Source organism: Dasypus novemcinctus, chromosome 1, assembly GCF_030445035.2.
Source record: "Dasypus novemcinctus isolate mDasNov1 chromosome 1, mDasNov1.1.hap2, whole genome shotgun sequence".
Taxonomy (NCBI): domain Eukaryota; kingdom Metazoa; phylum Chordata; class Mammalia; order Cingulata; family Dasypodidae; genus Dasypus; species Dasypus novemcinctus.
In genome coordinates, this window is record NC_080673.1 from 99627646 (window position 1) to 99640038 (window position 12393).

Genomic DNA, 12393 nt, shown 5'->3' on the forward strand with positions numbered 1-12393 from the left:
ATGGCTGTTATTGAACAGTAGTTGTATTGGTAAATACAATCCCTCCTCACTGAAGAAGTAAAGAAATGCTTAGCTGGAATTAGCCAAGTGGAATTCAGCCGTGGGAAAGAAAATGGTACTAGCCATTAAACTTCAAATAAGTATTTTAATCTTTTACATCTCAGTTTTCTGATCTGAGAATTATGGGAATAATAATACCTAATTCAAAGATTTGTTATGAAGATTAAATATGATAAGACTACAGACTCTCCCTTTTTGCCGGAGCTATTCTTTGTGCCAACCCTTTGTGCATCATCCCTGTCCTGTATGTCTTGAACTAGGCAACATTACACGTGAGTCTGGAAAATGGTCATTCTCTCCTACCAAAATTGATACTCTATTTGCTTAAAGTCCAGACTTCAAAGAGATTAGTTTATACTGAACTATATTTTATAGTTCATATCCCAGAAGTTGCCTCATTTGCATGGAAGGCTGATGTTCTATCAATGCAAACTATACATATTTACTTACCACGAATGCTCTGTATCTTATGTACAGCAATTTGTTTTAGACCATTCAAGCCTTTAGTAGAAAGAGAAAAACTTCTGGCTTAGCTACTACCAGAAAAAGCATTTCTCAGAAATAGGGTATATTCTGGGCTTCCTTCCTGGGTTTCATTTCCAGAGTCCCTGCCACCTTACCAGAGCAACATTTCCCCCCACCAGCTTCTACAATTGGCACAGTAGACAGTGACTACTGATTTCAATATTTTCATCATGTAGATGGTCCACCCACAATGTTTGCTTAGCTTTGAAAATATTTTTTACCCTCACCTACATGGTTGCCAAAAGACATTTCTTCCCAAAATCTTTGAGTCAGCAGCTCCATTTAGGCATAGTTTAATCTGTTGTACAAATTTATGCAAGTTAATTGATACTTTTTGTTGTATGACTCACCTTTTCATGTCAATACACTTTTGTCAGTCTGTGGATTGAAAGGAGTTGAATTACATTTTTTTACTTTTTATTTTCATGCTTTTAAATGCTGTGTTTCCAGAAGGGTTTTAACTGTGGCAGGAGATCATTGGTGTGGGGTGTCAGTGATGGGAATGCATGGGAGGTGGTTCACCTGGAGCATACCTATGAGGTATATAAACGTGTTTAAGTGTTCATGGCACATTCTCATGGTGGGTGGAGAGTCACACTCTAACCAAAAGAATATCGAATTCCCATCCTGGGGAGCTCTGCCACATTCTCTAAGAGGAGAGCAAGAAACCTCTGAGTGCAGGGCAGTGACTTGTGAGGGAGGAAGGACTATTGACAGGCCCTTGCTATTGATGACTGTATTTATGAACCTTTACTTTTGAAATTGAAACTTAGCCTAGTATTATACGGTTCCTAAGAGTTACCTCTTGAGAACTCCCTGTTGGTCAAATGTGGCCTTTCTCTAAGCCAAATTCAGCATATAAATGCATTACCTTCTCCCCAGTGTGGGACATGACTCCTAGTGATGAGTTTCCCTGGCACCAAAGGATTCCTATCAAGGACCAATTAATGATGCGACTGGAAAGAGACGTTGACCAAAAGGGGGAAAGGGTAAAGACAAATGAGTTTATATGGCTAAGAGGCTGCAAAGTGAGTCAGGAGGTCTTTCCAGAGGTTATGCTAATGCATATCTCAGCAGTATCTCACTGACTGCCAAGGTAAATATAGCCTCAAGTAACAGAGACATCCAGACACTATAGGCAGAACAGAGAACTCAGAAGTTTGGTGCCCTGACAGTGGGCCCTACTTGGGAAATTTTCTCCCCAGAGTGACATAGTTGGACACAGATATGGTTTCCTTACCCATGGCTCTTCTGCTCCTTCTAGTTGAACCTATAGTTAGAGTTAGAGTTGGTAGGTATATGTGCAAAACATTTAAATCTTTGGGCTGTCCGTGTGCCAGCTAGACCGTGAATCTCAACAGTTGCAACACTTACTCTACAGTTTATTGGACTCACCCAGGACAACTCACAAGGAGATGATGATGAATAGCAACCAGCCCAAGGAACAAAGAGTCTACAACTGCAAGCAAGATAATCCCATTCATCTGCCTCATGAGACCTAAACCCCCTCTCAATTAGAGGTGGAGTGCACATCACCTTCCCAGAATCCTCTCAGGATTGGGGAATGAACAATGAACTAGAGCAGACTTACTGGTATTCTAGTTTTGACTTATTGTGATTTTAGCTATGGAAGAAGTTTTATCATTGTTGTGGAGGCAGTGGGCACTGGGGGTTCTGAGGGGAAGGAGAGGGAAAAACAGGTGTAATATGGGGACATTTTCAAGACTTAGGTATTGTCCTGAATGACATTGCAATGACAGATACAAGCCATTATTTATTTTGCAATATATTATTTATTATTGCAATATATTTTAAAAGGTCAGTGTGTGTTTTGTTAGGGTTGCTTCTAATCTTAGCTTGTTCTTGAAGAGGGATAAAAAAATAGTACAGAATAAGGAAATTGTATAAGCTTCCAATTTCCTTATTTTCTACCCTTTAAAAATGTGACTTCTACTTTAATGAGCTATTTAGATGTGACACCCACATAATAGAAAGCAAGGAGGTCTGAAAGAAAATCTCCTCTGATATTATGCACTTTAGTAGCTCTCAGTAATACGTGACTACATTAAGACAACGATGAAAATTTAAGTATCAAAAGCACTGCCTCTATCAATCAGTATTCTTCCTCCTAAATGAAGATGGTTGCATGGCATCTCTCTAACTGCAAATATGGAAGATTTTACTCGGCCACCTTGAGGATATAGGAAAATCAGAATTGGCCATCTGTCAGGACAAGTCATCTCTGGAGAAGAGCTTGAAGCCTTTCTTCTCTCTATGTCTTTCTGTCTCTCTCCACATTTTGCCCTCCCTCTCTCCTTCTCATGTAATCTTTATTTCTTGGCCACTCTGCTTCCTGTTATGTGTAAGATCTTTTCCTCCAAACCCTGCCCCCAAAATTACCATTAACTCTTCACATTTCACATAGTTTCCACAGAGAAACTAAATAATTGGTTTACCTAATTACCATTGTCTACATTAGAAAAAACCCTTTGTACCATGACATTATGGATTCCCACAAGCCTATGTTGATGGCTTTCATATCATGTGCATTTCCAGGCCAATCAGTAGCTATTCATATGCAAAAATAAATTTAGCACTGCTTCATTGAGACAATGAAGGGAAACTAAGGTGCACTTTTAGGTCAAGGAGGATACTGGGCATGGCAATATATTTCACTCCTTATATCTTTGTACAAATGTAAAAATAGTAACTAACAACATGCATTCAATATTTTTGCATTTTCTTTCATTATAAATGAAAATACGTATCCATTTTGGGAAATCTAGAAATTATAGGTAATATTTTTATATGTGCATCTCTATCTATAATTTCTAGCATGCACTTCCACTTAATATAAAAGAAATTTACTTCATGTCATTAACTGTTCTTCAACAATGCAATCTGGATGGCTAGCTAGTATCCCAATGTATGGTTCTAGTGTGACTAAATTAGTCAATCCTATATTGTTGAATTTAAGAGATGGAATCTGAACATTTGTTATTATAAAGATAATATAATAGGAAAGTGGATGTGACTCAACTGATAAAGTGGCTGCATACAATATAGGAGGTCCAGGATTCGGTATCCAGGGCCTCCTGGCCAGTGTGGTGAGCATTGCTGCCACGCGCAAGGAGTGCCATGCCATGCAGGGGTGTCCCCTGTGTAGGGTGCCCCACGCGCAAGGAGTGTGCTCTGCAAGGAGAGCCGCCCAGTGTGAAAAAAGCACACTCTGCCCAGAAGTGGCAACACACACACAGACAGCTGATGTAGCAAGATGACCTAACCAAAAAAGAGACACAGATTCATGGTGCCACCTGACAAGAATGCAAGCAGACACAGAAGAACACACAGCAAATGGACACAGAGAGCAGACACAACAGTGGGGGGTGGGGGAGAATAAGGGGAGAGAAATAAATAAAATTTTAAAAAAAAAGATAATATAGCAAAGCAATAGATAGACTTGCTTACACTTTAGTGATTATTTTTTTTGTCTTCATTCATAGAACTGCTAATTCATAAATAAATCTGCATTTATATTTTTGATACATATATTACCTTCCAAAAGTTTATACCAATTTACATGCCCAAGGAAAGTGCATAAAAATGGTATTCACACAAAATAAATTTTAATAGGCTCAATTTATAATCTTTGATCATTTGATCAAATCAATGTAAAATATAAATATAAAAAATATAAATGATTAATAGACCTTTGAAAAAGTTATTGAATTTTGTTCCTGTTATGAATTGCTTAGGTACACCACCTTTATGTTTTTGATTTGTAAAAGGTACATTTATCATAAGGATATTGATCCATTGTCTGATATTAAAGCAGCAAATATTTTTAGCAATGTATTATTCACCTTCTAAATTAAACTGTTTGTTATGAAAAGAATTTTCCAGTTTTTGTAGTCAAATTAATTTGTTCTGTTATGGATTTTGTCTTTATCATGTTAAAGAAATTTCTTCAGTTTTACTTTTCTGAGTTTATCAAGAATCATTATTCTCTTTAGACTATTAACGTAGTGTATTATATCAATGCAGATCCTATTATTTAACCATTCTGGCCAATCTTGAAATTAACCTGACTTAGTAATTATATTTTTTCTATATATTGAAATTTGCATATATTTTAAATATTTGTGATAAAATGTAATATATAAGAATAGAACTACACAATTCATAACTGTACAACTCAATCATATACAGCTGTGTAACCAGCACCCAAATCAGAAAGACATTACTAAAATCACAGAAGCATAACCTGTGTTCCCTTTGAATCACTACTCTCATCATGAGAAACCCCTATCCTGATTCTTAAACTATTGTTTTGCCTATTTTTGTATACAAACAAAACATTCCACCCACCGATAAAATTTTAAACTGATTAAAGAGTTTTTTTAATTGAACTCTTTTTTTAATAATAGATTTTTAAAATTATTTTGAAGATACTAGATCGTACAAAATGTTACATTAAAAATATAGGCTCTGAGCAGAACCAGGGTGACTGGAGGGGACGAGCCAAGAATTGACCCAGCAGGGTGGGGAAGCCCCCAGGGGGCCCAGCAGGAGTTCTGCCAGGGCAGATGATTGGGAAGTGAAGAGGGAGGTTTAAGGACTTAATCCAAAGTGATTTTTCTTTTTCTTTTCCTCCTATCCCCCACCCCCATCCCCAACTCCCCTACCTGGATTCCATCTTATGTTCCTGTCACCTCCTTTTCTGTCATATTCTCACTCCTGTCCTAACCTTCTATGCCCTACCTCCAGATGCCACTGTATACGTGGGAGGCCTGGATGAGATGGTTAGCGAACCATTGCTATGGGAGCTGTTTCTCCAGGCAGGGCCAGTGGTCAACACCCATATGCCAAAAGATAGAATCACTGGTCAGCACCAAGGCTATGGTTTTGTGGAATTCTTGAGTGAGGAAGATGCTGACTATGCCATTAAGATCATGAACATGATCAGACTTTATGGGAAGCCAATTCAGGTGAACAAGGCATTAGTTCACAACAAAAATCTGGATGTTGGGGCCAACATTTTCATTGGGAACCCGGACCCAGAGATTGATGAGAAGATGCTTTATGATACTTTCAGCACCTTTGGGGTTATTTTACAAACCCCCAATATTATGCAGGACCCTGACACAGGCAACTTCAAGGGTTATGCCTTTATTAATTTTGCCTCATTTGACGTTTTGGATGCAGTAACTGAGACCATGAATGGGCAGTACCTCTGTAACCACCGTATCATTGTGTCCTATGCCTTCAAGAAGGACTCTAAGGGTGAGCGCCATGGCTCAGCAGCTGAACGACTTCTGGCAGCCCAGAACCCACTCTCCAAGCTGCCCTCACCAGCTCTTTGCAAATGCATCCCCCTCCACCCTCTGCCCCCAATCCTGTGGTATCATCATTGGGGTCTGACTTCCTCCACCAGGCATGCCTCCTCCTGACACCTTCCCACCCCCATACTACCTCCTGGAGCCCTTCCACCTGGGATACCCCCAGCCATGCCCCCACCACCTATGCCTCCGGGAGCCGGAGGACATGGCTCCCCATCAGCAGGAACACCAGGGGTTGGGCATCCTGGACATGGACACTCACATCCCCATCCATTCCCACCAGGTGGGATGCCCCACCCAGGGATGTTTCAGATGCAGCTGGACCACCATGACCCCCATGGCTTAGGATACAGTCATGCTGGGCCCCCAGGCTCTGGGGGACAACCACCACTCTCACCACCACCTGGAATGCCTCATGCTGGACCCCCGCCAATGGGCATGCCCCCCCCCACGGGCCTCCATTTGAATCTCCCATGAGTCACCCAGGTCCCATGCCCCCAAATGGTATGTGTGGGCCTCCTCCACCGATGTCCCCTCATGGATACACTGGCCCTCCATGGCTTCCACCATATGGTTACCAGTGGGGGCCCCTCTCTCTACCCAGACCCACTCCCCAGCTTCCAGTTCCCCCTTGTGGCCCACTTCAGAGCCCTTTTCCTCAGTAAATTCTCTTGCTTCTTCCTGTTTTATACTCCCAATATCTTTTCAATTCCTTGGACCAATAAGAGGTGCCATTGCTCCCTGGGGCTAAGGCACCAAATCCTTCTCAGGTCCTTTTTTTTTTTTTTAAGTGTAATTTTTTTCCATAGAAGGTGCTTTTTTTTTCTTCCTATATTGGTCCCATGTGTTCTGCAGATGCACAGAGAAAATAAAACTAAACTTGTTTATTCAAAAAATATATATATATATAGGAGGACCTCACCCCCACACACACACTCCTCACACATCATTGAACTCTTTCATCAGAGTGCCACATTCATTGCATTTGATGAATACAATTTGAAGCCCTGCTACACAGCATGGATTATAGTTTACATTGTAGTTTACACTCTCTCCTTGTCCATTCAGTGGGTTATGGCAGGATATATGATGTCCTTCATCTGTTCCTTGGAGTTGAGGACTACTCCAAGTCCAATGCCTCCAATGCCCCCATATCACACCTCTTCTTCCCTCTCCCTGCCCTCAGCAACTCCTGTGGCCACTATCTCCACATCAGTGATACAGTTTCTTCCATTGCTTGAGTCACAATAATTCTATAGTAGAATACAAGTAAGTCTACTCTAATCCACATTTTATTCCTCCATCCCAAGGACCCTGGGATGGTGATGCCCACTTGCCTCGAACTTGAGAAGAAGCTTAGATCTCACATGGCTGATGGGTGGAATTCTCCTCCTTGCAGTTGTAGGCACTCTCGGTTCCCTGGTGTGGTGGTTGACCATCCCCACTTCCCTGTTAGCCGACCTGGGCAAGCCCAAAGAAACAGAGAGTAGGTGCTGCAACCCCACTAAGGCTTGGGCCCAGCCAGCACATAGTCAGTCCAGAGATTCAGTCTCCTGAGCATATGCCACCTCTAGCACAAACCATAGGTTCAGTAAAAGTGACAGAAGAGGTATGTGTAGAGAGTTCAAATCAGAGTCCAAATCCATCACACTCAGAACCACAAATTATAAAGTAGGACCCACTGGCAAGGCACAGAATTCCAGAGCTGTCTATCATGACCATAGGACCTGGGTGTCTCTGTGGCCCTCAGGAGCACCGGTACCTGGGGTTGTATCTACTTTGGTTGTCTCTGAGATCCTGCTGAGATGTTCATAAGTGCAACCCCTCTGATGACCTCCTGACTCACTTTAAAGTCTCTTAGCCACATAAACTCATTTGTCTTTACCATTTCCCCCTTTTATTCAATGTCTTTTTCTAGTTGCATCACCAGCTGGTGATTAGTAGAAATCCCTCAGCACCAGTGAGGCTCATCCCTGGGAGTCATGTCCCATGCTGGGGGGAGGTAATGCATTTACATGCTGAGTTTGGCTTAGAGAGTGGCCATATTTGAGGAATATGGAGGTTCTCAGGAGGTAACTCTTAGGCACCCTGAAGCTCTAGGCTTAGTTGAAATTTCCAGCACACAGGCTCCTAAGCATAGTCATCAGTATCAAGAGCCCATCATTGGACCATCCTTCTTCACTGGCCTTTGTCCTCACACTTGGGGGATTGTTGCTTCTCCATATAATTCCCTGGAATGAGAACTAAGCACTCCCTCAGTTGTCATGTGAAATTATACGGATTACGTCAATACCCAACAAACATCCAAACATATCTATTTATCTTATATGCTTGCCCTGGAGAACTCCCTCCCACCCATGCACCCCCTATCAATGACAACGCCATCAGTGCTCTTCCCCTGCCATAGATGAACTCCTCTGTGATCCAAAACTTCTTCAAAAATGAAGTTTAATATATTGCCAAATTCAATTAATAGGAAAATGAAATAGTAATGATAGGTTTACAGATTAGAAATAGAATGTATAATAATTTAGAAAAACTAGAAGTAATAAATTGGGATATTAAATAATGAAAAATATCATAATTTTTTTTTCATATTTTGCCTTTCATCACTGTAATAGGTATTGCCCAGTATGTACAGTGGCAAGGCAACCTCTTCCATTTCTTCCTCAGTGTCTACATTCTTTTTTTTTTTTATGTCTTTAAAAAAGTTTTAGGTCACAGTAAAGTCACATATAGAGTATATGAGACTCCCATATATCCATCATCAAACCCTTTTCCTCCTTCCCCAGCAATGATCTTTTTACATGTGGATGTTACATTTGCTGCAACTGATGTACAGATACTGAAACATAACTACCAACAATGTTTCATTATGGTTTACGTTTTAGACTGCACACTTTTATAAATTTTTGGTTACATTATGGCTTACATTATGGTTTACATTTTGACAGGGCATTGGGTTGGGCTTTCCAGGCTTGAGGGGGACTAGTGTTGGAAGGATGGGTCAGATGGCCCATGGAATTGGTGGGAGGATCGGGGGGGAGCAGATGAACATGAGAGATTGTTGGGTATGTGGTTGAACACTTTTAATACAGAAAACACCATGACTACACAAGTTTACAAGGCAAATTGTTCCAAATTTTTAAGGAACAGATCATCATAATACTACACAAACTTTTCCAGATAATAGGAGAAAGGAAAATGCCTTATGCTATTTTATAAGACCAGCATATTATGGACACCCACAATTTGAAAAGGAAAGTACAACAAAGGAAAATTATATCAAATAATATATTTGATAAATATAGTTACAAAAATTTTAACCCAAATATTGTAAACCAAATCCAAGACCCCATGAAAAGAAAATCTATCATAGTTAATTTAGATTTATCTTAGGAATTCAACACTGGCTTAATATTAATTGTGCAGTTCAGATGGGGTACTTGCAGCAGCAGAGGCTGGTAGCATCAATATAGGAGTTTAACTTTAGAAAGAGAGAGCCCTTCCCTGGGAACAAACTGCTGAGAGTGGATGTGAGATGAGGCAGTTCAAAGAACTCACAATGGAAGAATTGAAAGAATAGGTTTCAAAGTGTAGGGGAATTGGAGTTGGCAGTCTTGCTAAGGCGCCACTTCTGGGCTGATAGGGGGAAATGATCTGGAAATTGGAAGTGTCCTTTGAAACAGCAGCCAGTAATAAAATAGGGAACTCACCATTCCTATCATAGTCTAGAAAGGCTCTAGACTATGAGCTCACTATGAGCTCACTATGAGCTCATAAAAATAAGCTACTTTTTTATGCCACAAAAAGGTGCTAAATGAGTGAGAGGGAGCATTTCCTGGGAAGAGGGGTCTGGCAGGGAGTAGAGAGTGGATTCTTTTCAGTGAGTTTAGTCAGTTGAGTCCCCTTTGAATTTCATAAAAAGACTCCAACCAACACTGAGGTGGCCCCGGAAGAGAGAAGGGGAATCTGATCAGGCAGGTTGCCACATGCAGCTGCCCTGGGAGAGATAGGAACTAGGTCAGTAAGGGGGCAGAGACAGGCAACTAACCAGCCTGGCTCAGGCAAACTGTTAGCAGCCCAGCTCACCTAAGGGTGTGGGAACAGGAAGACCAAGATAACCTTTCAGAAGCTTACTTAACCTGTGAAGCTAGGGTAGGTGAGGGGAGGAATTTCTGCCTTGCATATACAGAGTCTCTGTTTAGATTCCTGTTACCTACTAAGAGAAGGGAATCCACTGGGTTATCAGGCACTCAGTCAGAAACCTTATGACAGGGAATGTATAAAGAGATTTTTTTCTTAGGTCTTCTTTGATCTGTTATTTTTTATTTTTTATCAGTTCCTTTCTTTATTTTATTTTGTTCACTAGAACTGGGTACATCACCTGCAGAGGGCAGGTTGTAGGGTGATTGATTAATGAGCATCAGCATCCTGAGAAACTCCTTAGGGGCCTAAGAGGAAGGCTGTTTTTCCTGGGTTGTTTCTTGTTTGTTGTCTTTCCCAATTCTTTATTTCCTTTTTCCTTTTATTTATTTTTTCTACCTATGTTATTTCTTTTCTTTCTGTCATTTTTCTATTTTCTCTCTTCTGTTTCTTTTCTTTCATTAGACTTCTTGTTTGGCCTTAATTTTTTATTTCTATTTCTCTTCATCTTTATATTTTCTTTTCCTCTCTTCTCATCTTTCTGGCCTTTTAATACATTCTATTTTTTGTTGTTGTTGTTTCTCTTTTCATTTTTTCTAATTCATCTTTTTTATTGTTATTCTTTTGTATACTTTGTGATTCTTTTACTCATATTACTATTTAATTTCCTAGTTCTTCTACAGTTCCTCTTCTACCTTATTTTAATTATTATTATTCTTTTTCTCTTCTTGTCTCTTCCCTTTTCTCTGGACCTAATATTTTCTTCATGCGAACATAGACAACTGCAGACATATAGAATAAGAGGAAAGAAGTGTGAAAAAGGAATATTATCACTCACACGCACACCCCAAAAAAAAAAAAAACCCAACAAAATAAAAGCCTAGAGTAGAAAAGGAAGCTAACCAACCTAATAAGCCCTTCAAGATAAAGTGGTGCCTAGAAACCAATAAAAAATTACAAGTCATACTAAGAAACAGGAAAACATGGCCCAGTCTAATGAATAAACTAAAAAACGAGTAGATGCAGACATGGAACAACTAATCAGAAATGTCCAAACAAATATCATTAATCAACTTAATGAAGTGAAGGAAGAGATAAAGGATAATAAGAGGACACTGGGGGAACACAATGAAGAAATTATAAACATACATAAAAAGGTAACAGATCTGATGATGATGAATGACACAAGAAATCAAAAATACACAGGAATCACAAAACAGCAGATTTGAACAGGCAAAGGAAAGAATTCTGACAGTACATCAGAAATGAGACAGATGGCAGGGTCTTAGAGACTTGAATGACAACATGAATGCACAAACATAAGCATTATAGGCATCCCAGAGGGAGAAGAGATGGGAAAATGGACAGCAGGCGTGTTGGAGAAAATAATGGCTAAAAATTTCCAAACTCTTTTGAAGGACATGTATATACAAGCCCAGGAAGTGCAGCACACTCCTAACAGTATAAATTCTAACAGTACTGTCCCAGGACATATACTTATCAAGTTGTCTAATGCTTAAGATAAAGAGAGAATACTGAAAGCAGGAAAAGAGAGGAGATCCATCACAACAAGGGAAGTGTCAGCTTCTCATCTAAAATCATGGGGGCAAAAAGACAATGGTATGACAGAATTAATGTGCTAAAAGAAAAAAAAACCTTCCAGCCAAGAATTCTGTATCCAGCAAAGCTCACTAATATGATTAGTAGTGTAAGTAAATGTAACACTGAGATGGAGAAAGTGGACATGGTAGCTGCTGAGGGTGGGAATGGGAAAAAGAGATATGATGTGGGGCATTTTCAGGACTTGGAGATGTCCTGGGTGGTACTGGACATTGTATGTCCTCCCATGGCCCACTGGGTGGACTGGGGAAGAGTGTAAACTGTAATGTGGACCATTGACCATGTGGTGCAGCAGTGCTCACAGACGTATTCACCAAGTGCAATGAATGTTCCATGATGATGGAGGAGTTTGTGGTTATGGGAGGCATGGGGTGAGGGGGTGGGGGGTATATGGGGACCTCATATTTTTTAATATAACATTAAAAATAAATTAATTATTTTTTTAAAAATGAGGGAGCATTCAAAGTATTCAGAGACAAACAGAAATTAAGAGAGTTTGTCAACAAGAAACAAGTCCTTCAAGAAATACTAAAAGGAGTTCTGCAGGTTGAAAGGAAAAAACAGGAGAGAATTGAAGGAGAGTGTAGGAATGAAGATTATTGGTAAGAATAACTAAAAAGGTAAAAAGAAATTAAAAACAGCATATGACATACACAAACCTAATGAAAATATGGCTAATGTAAGCAATGCCATGACAGTAATT

General features: G+C 40.0%; 1 pseudogene; it reads left to right on the top strand.

The window, feature by feature from the left end:
- Positions 1-1475: 1475 nt before the first annotated feature.
- LOC101431721 (splicing factor 3B subunit 4-like) lies at positions 1476-6589 on the top strand (annotated as a pseudogene).
- The last annotated feature ends 5804 nt before the right edge of the window (positions 6590-12393 follow it).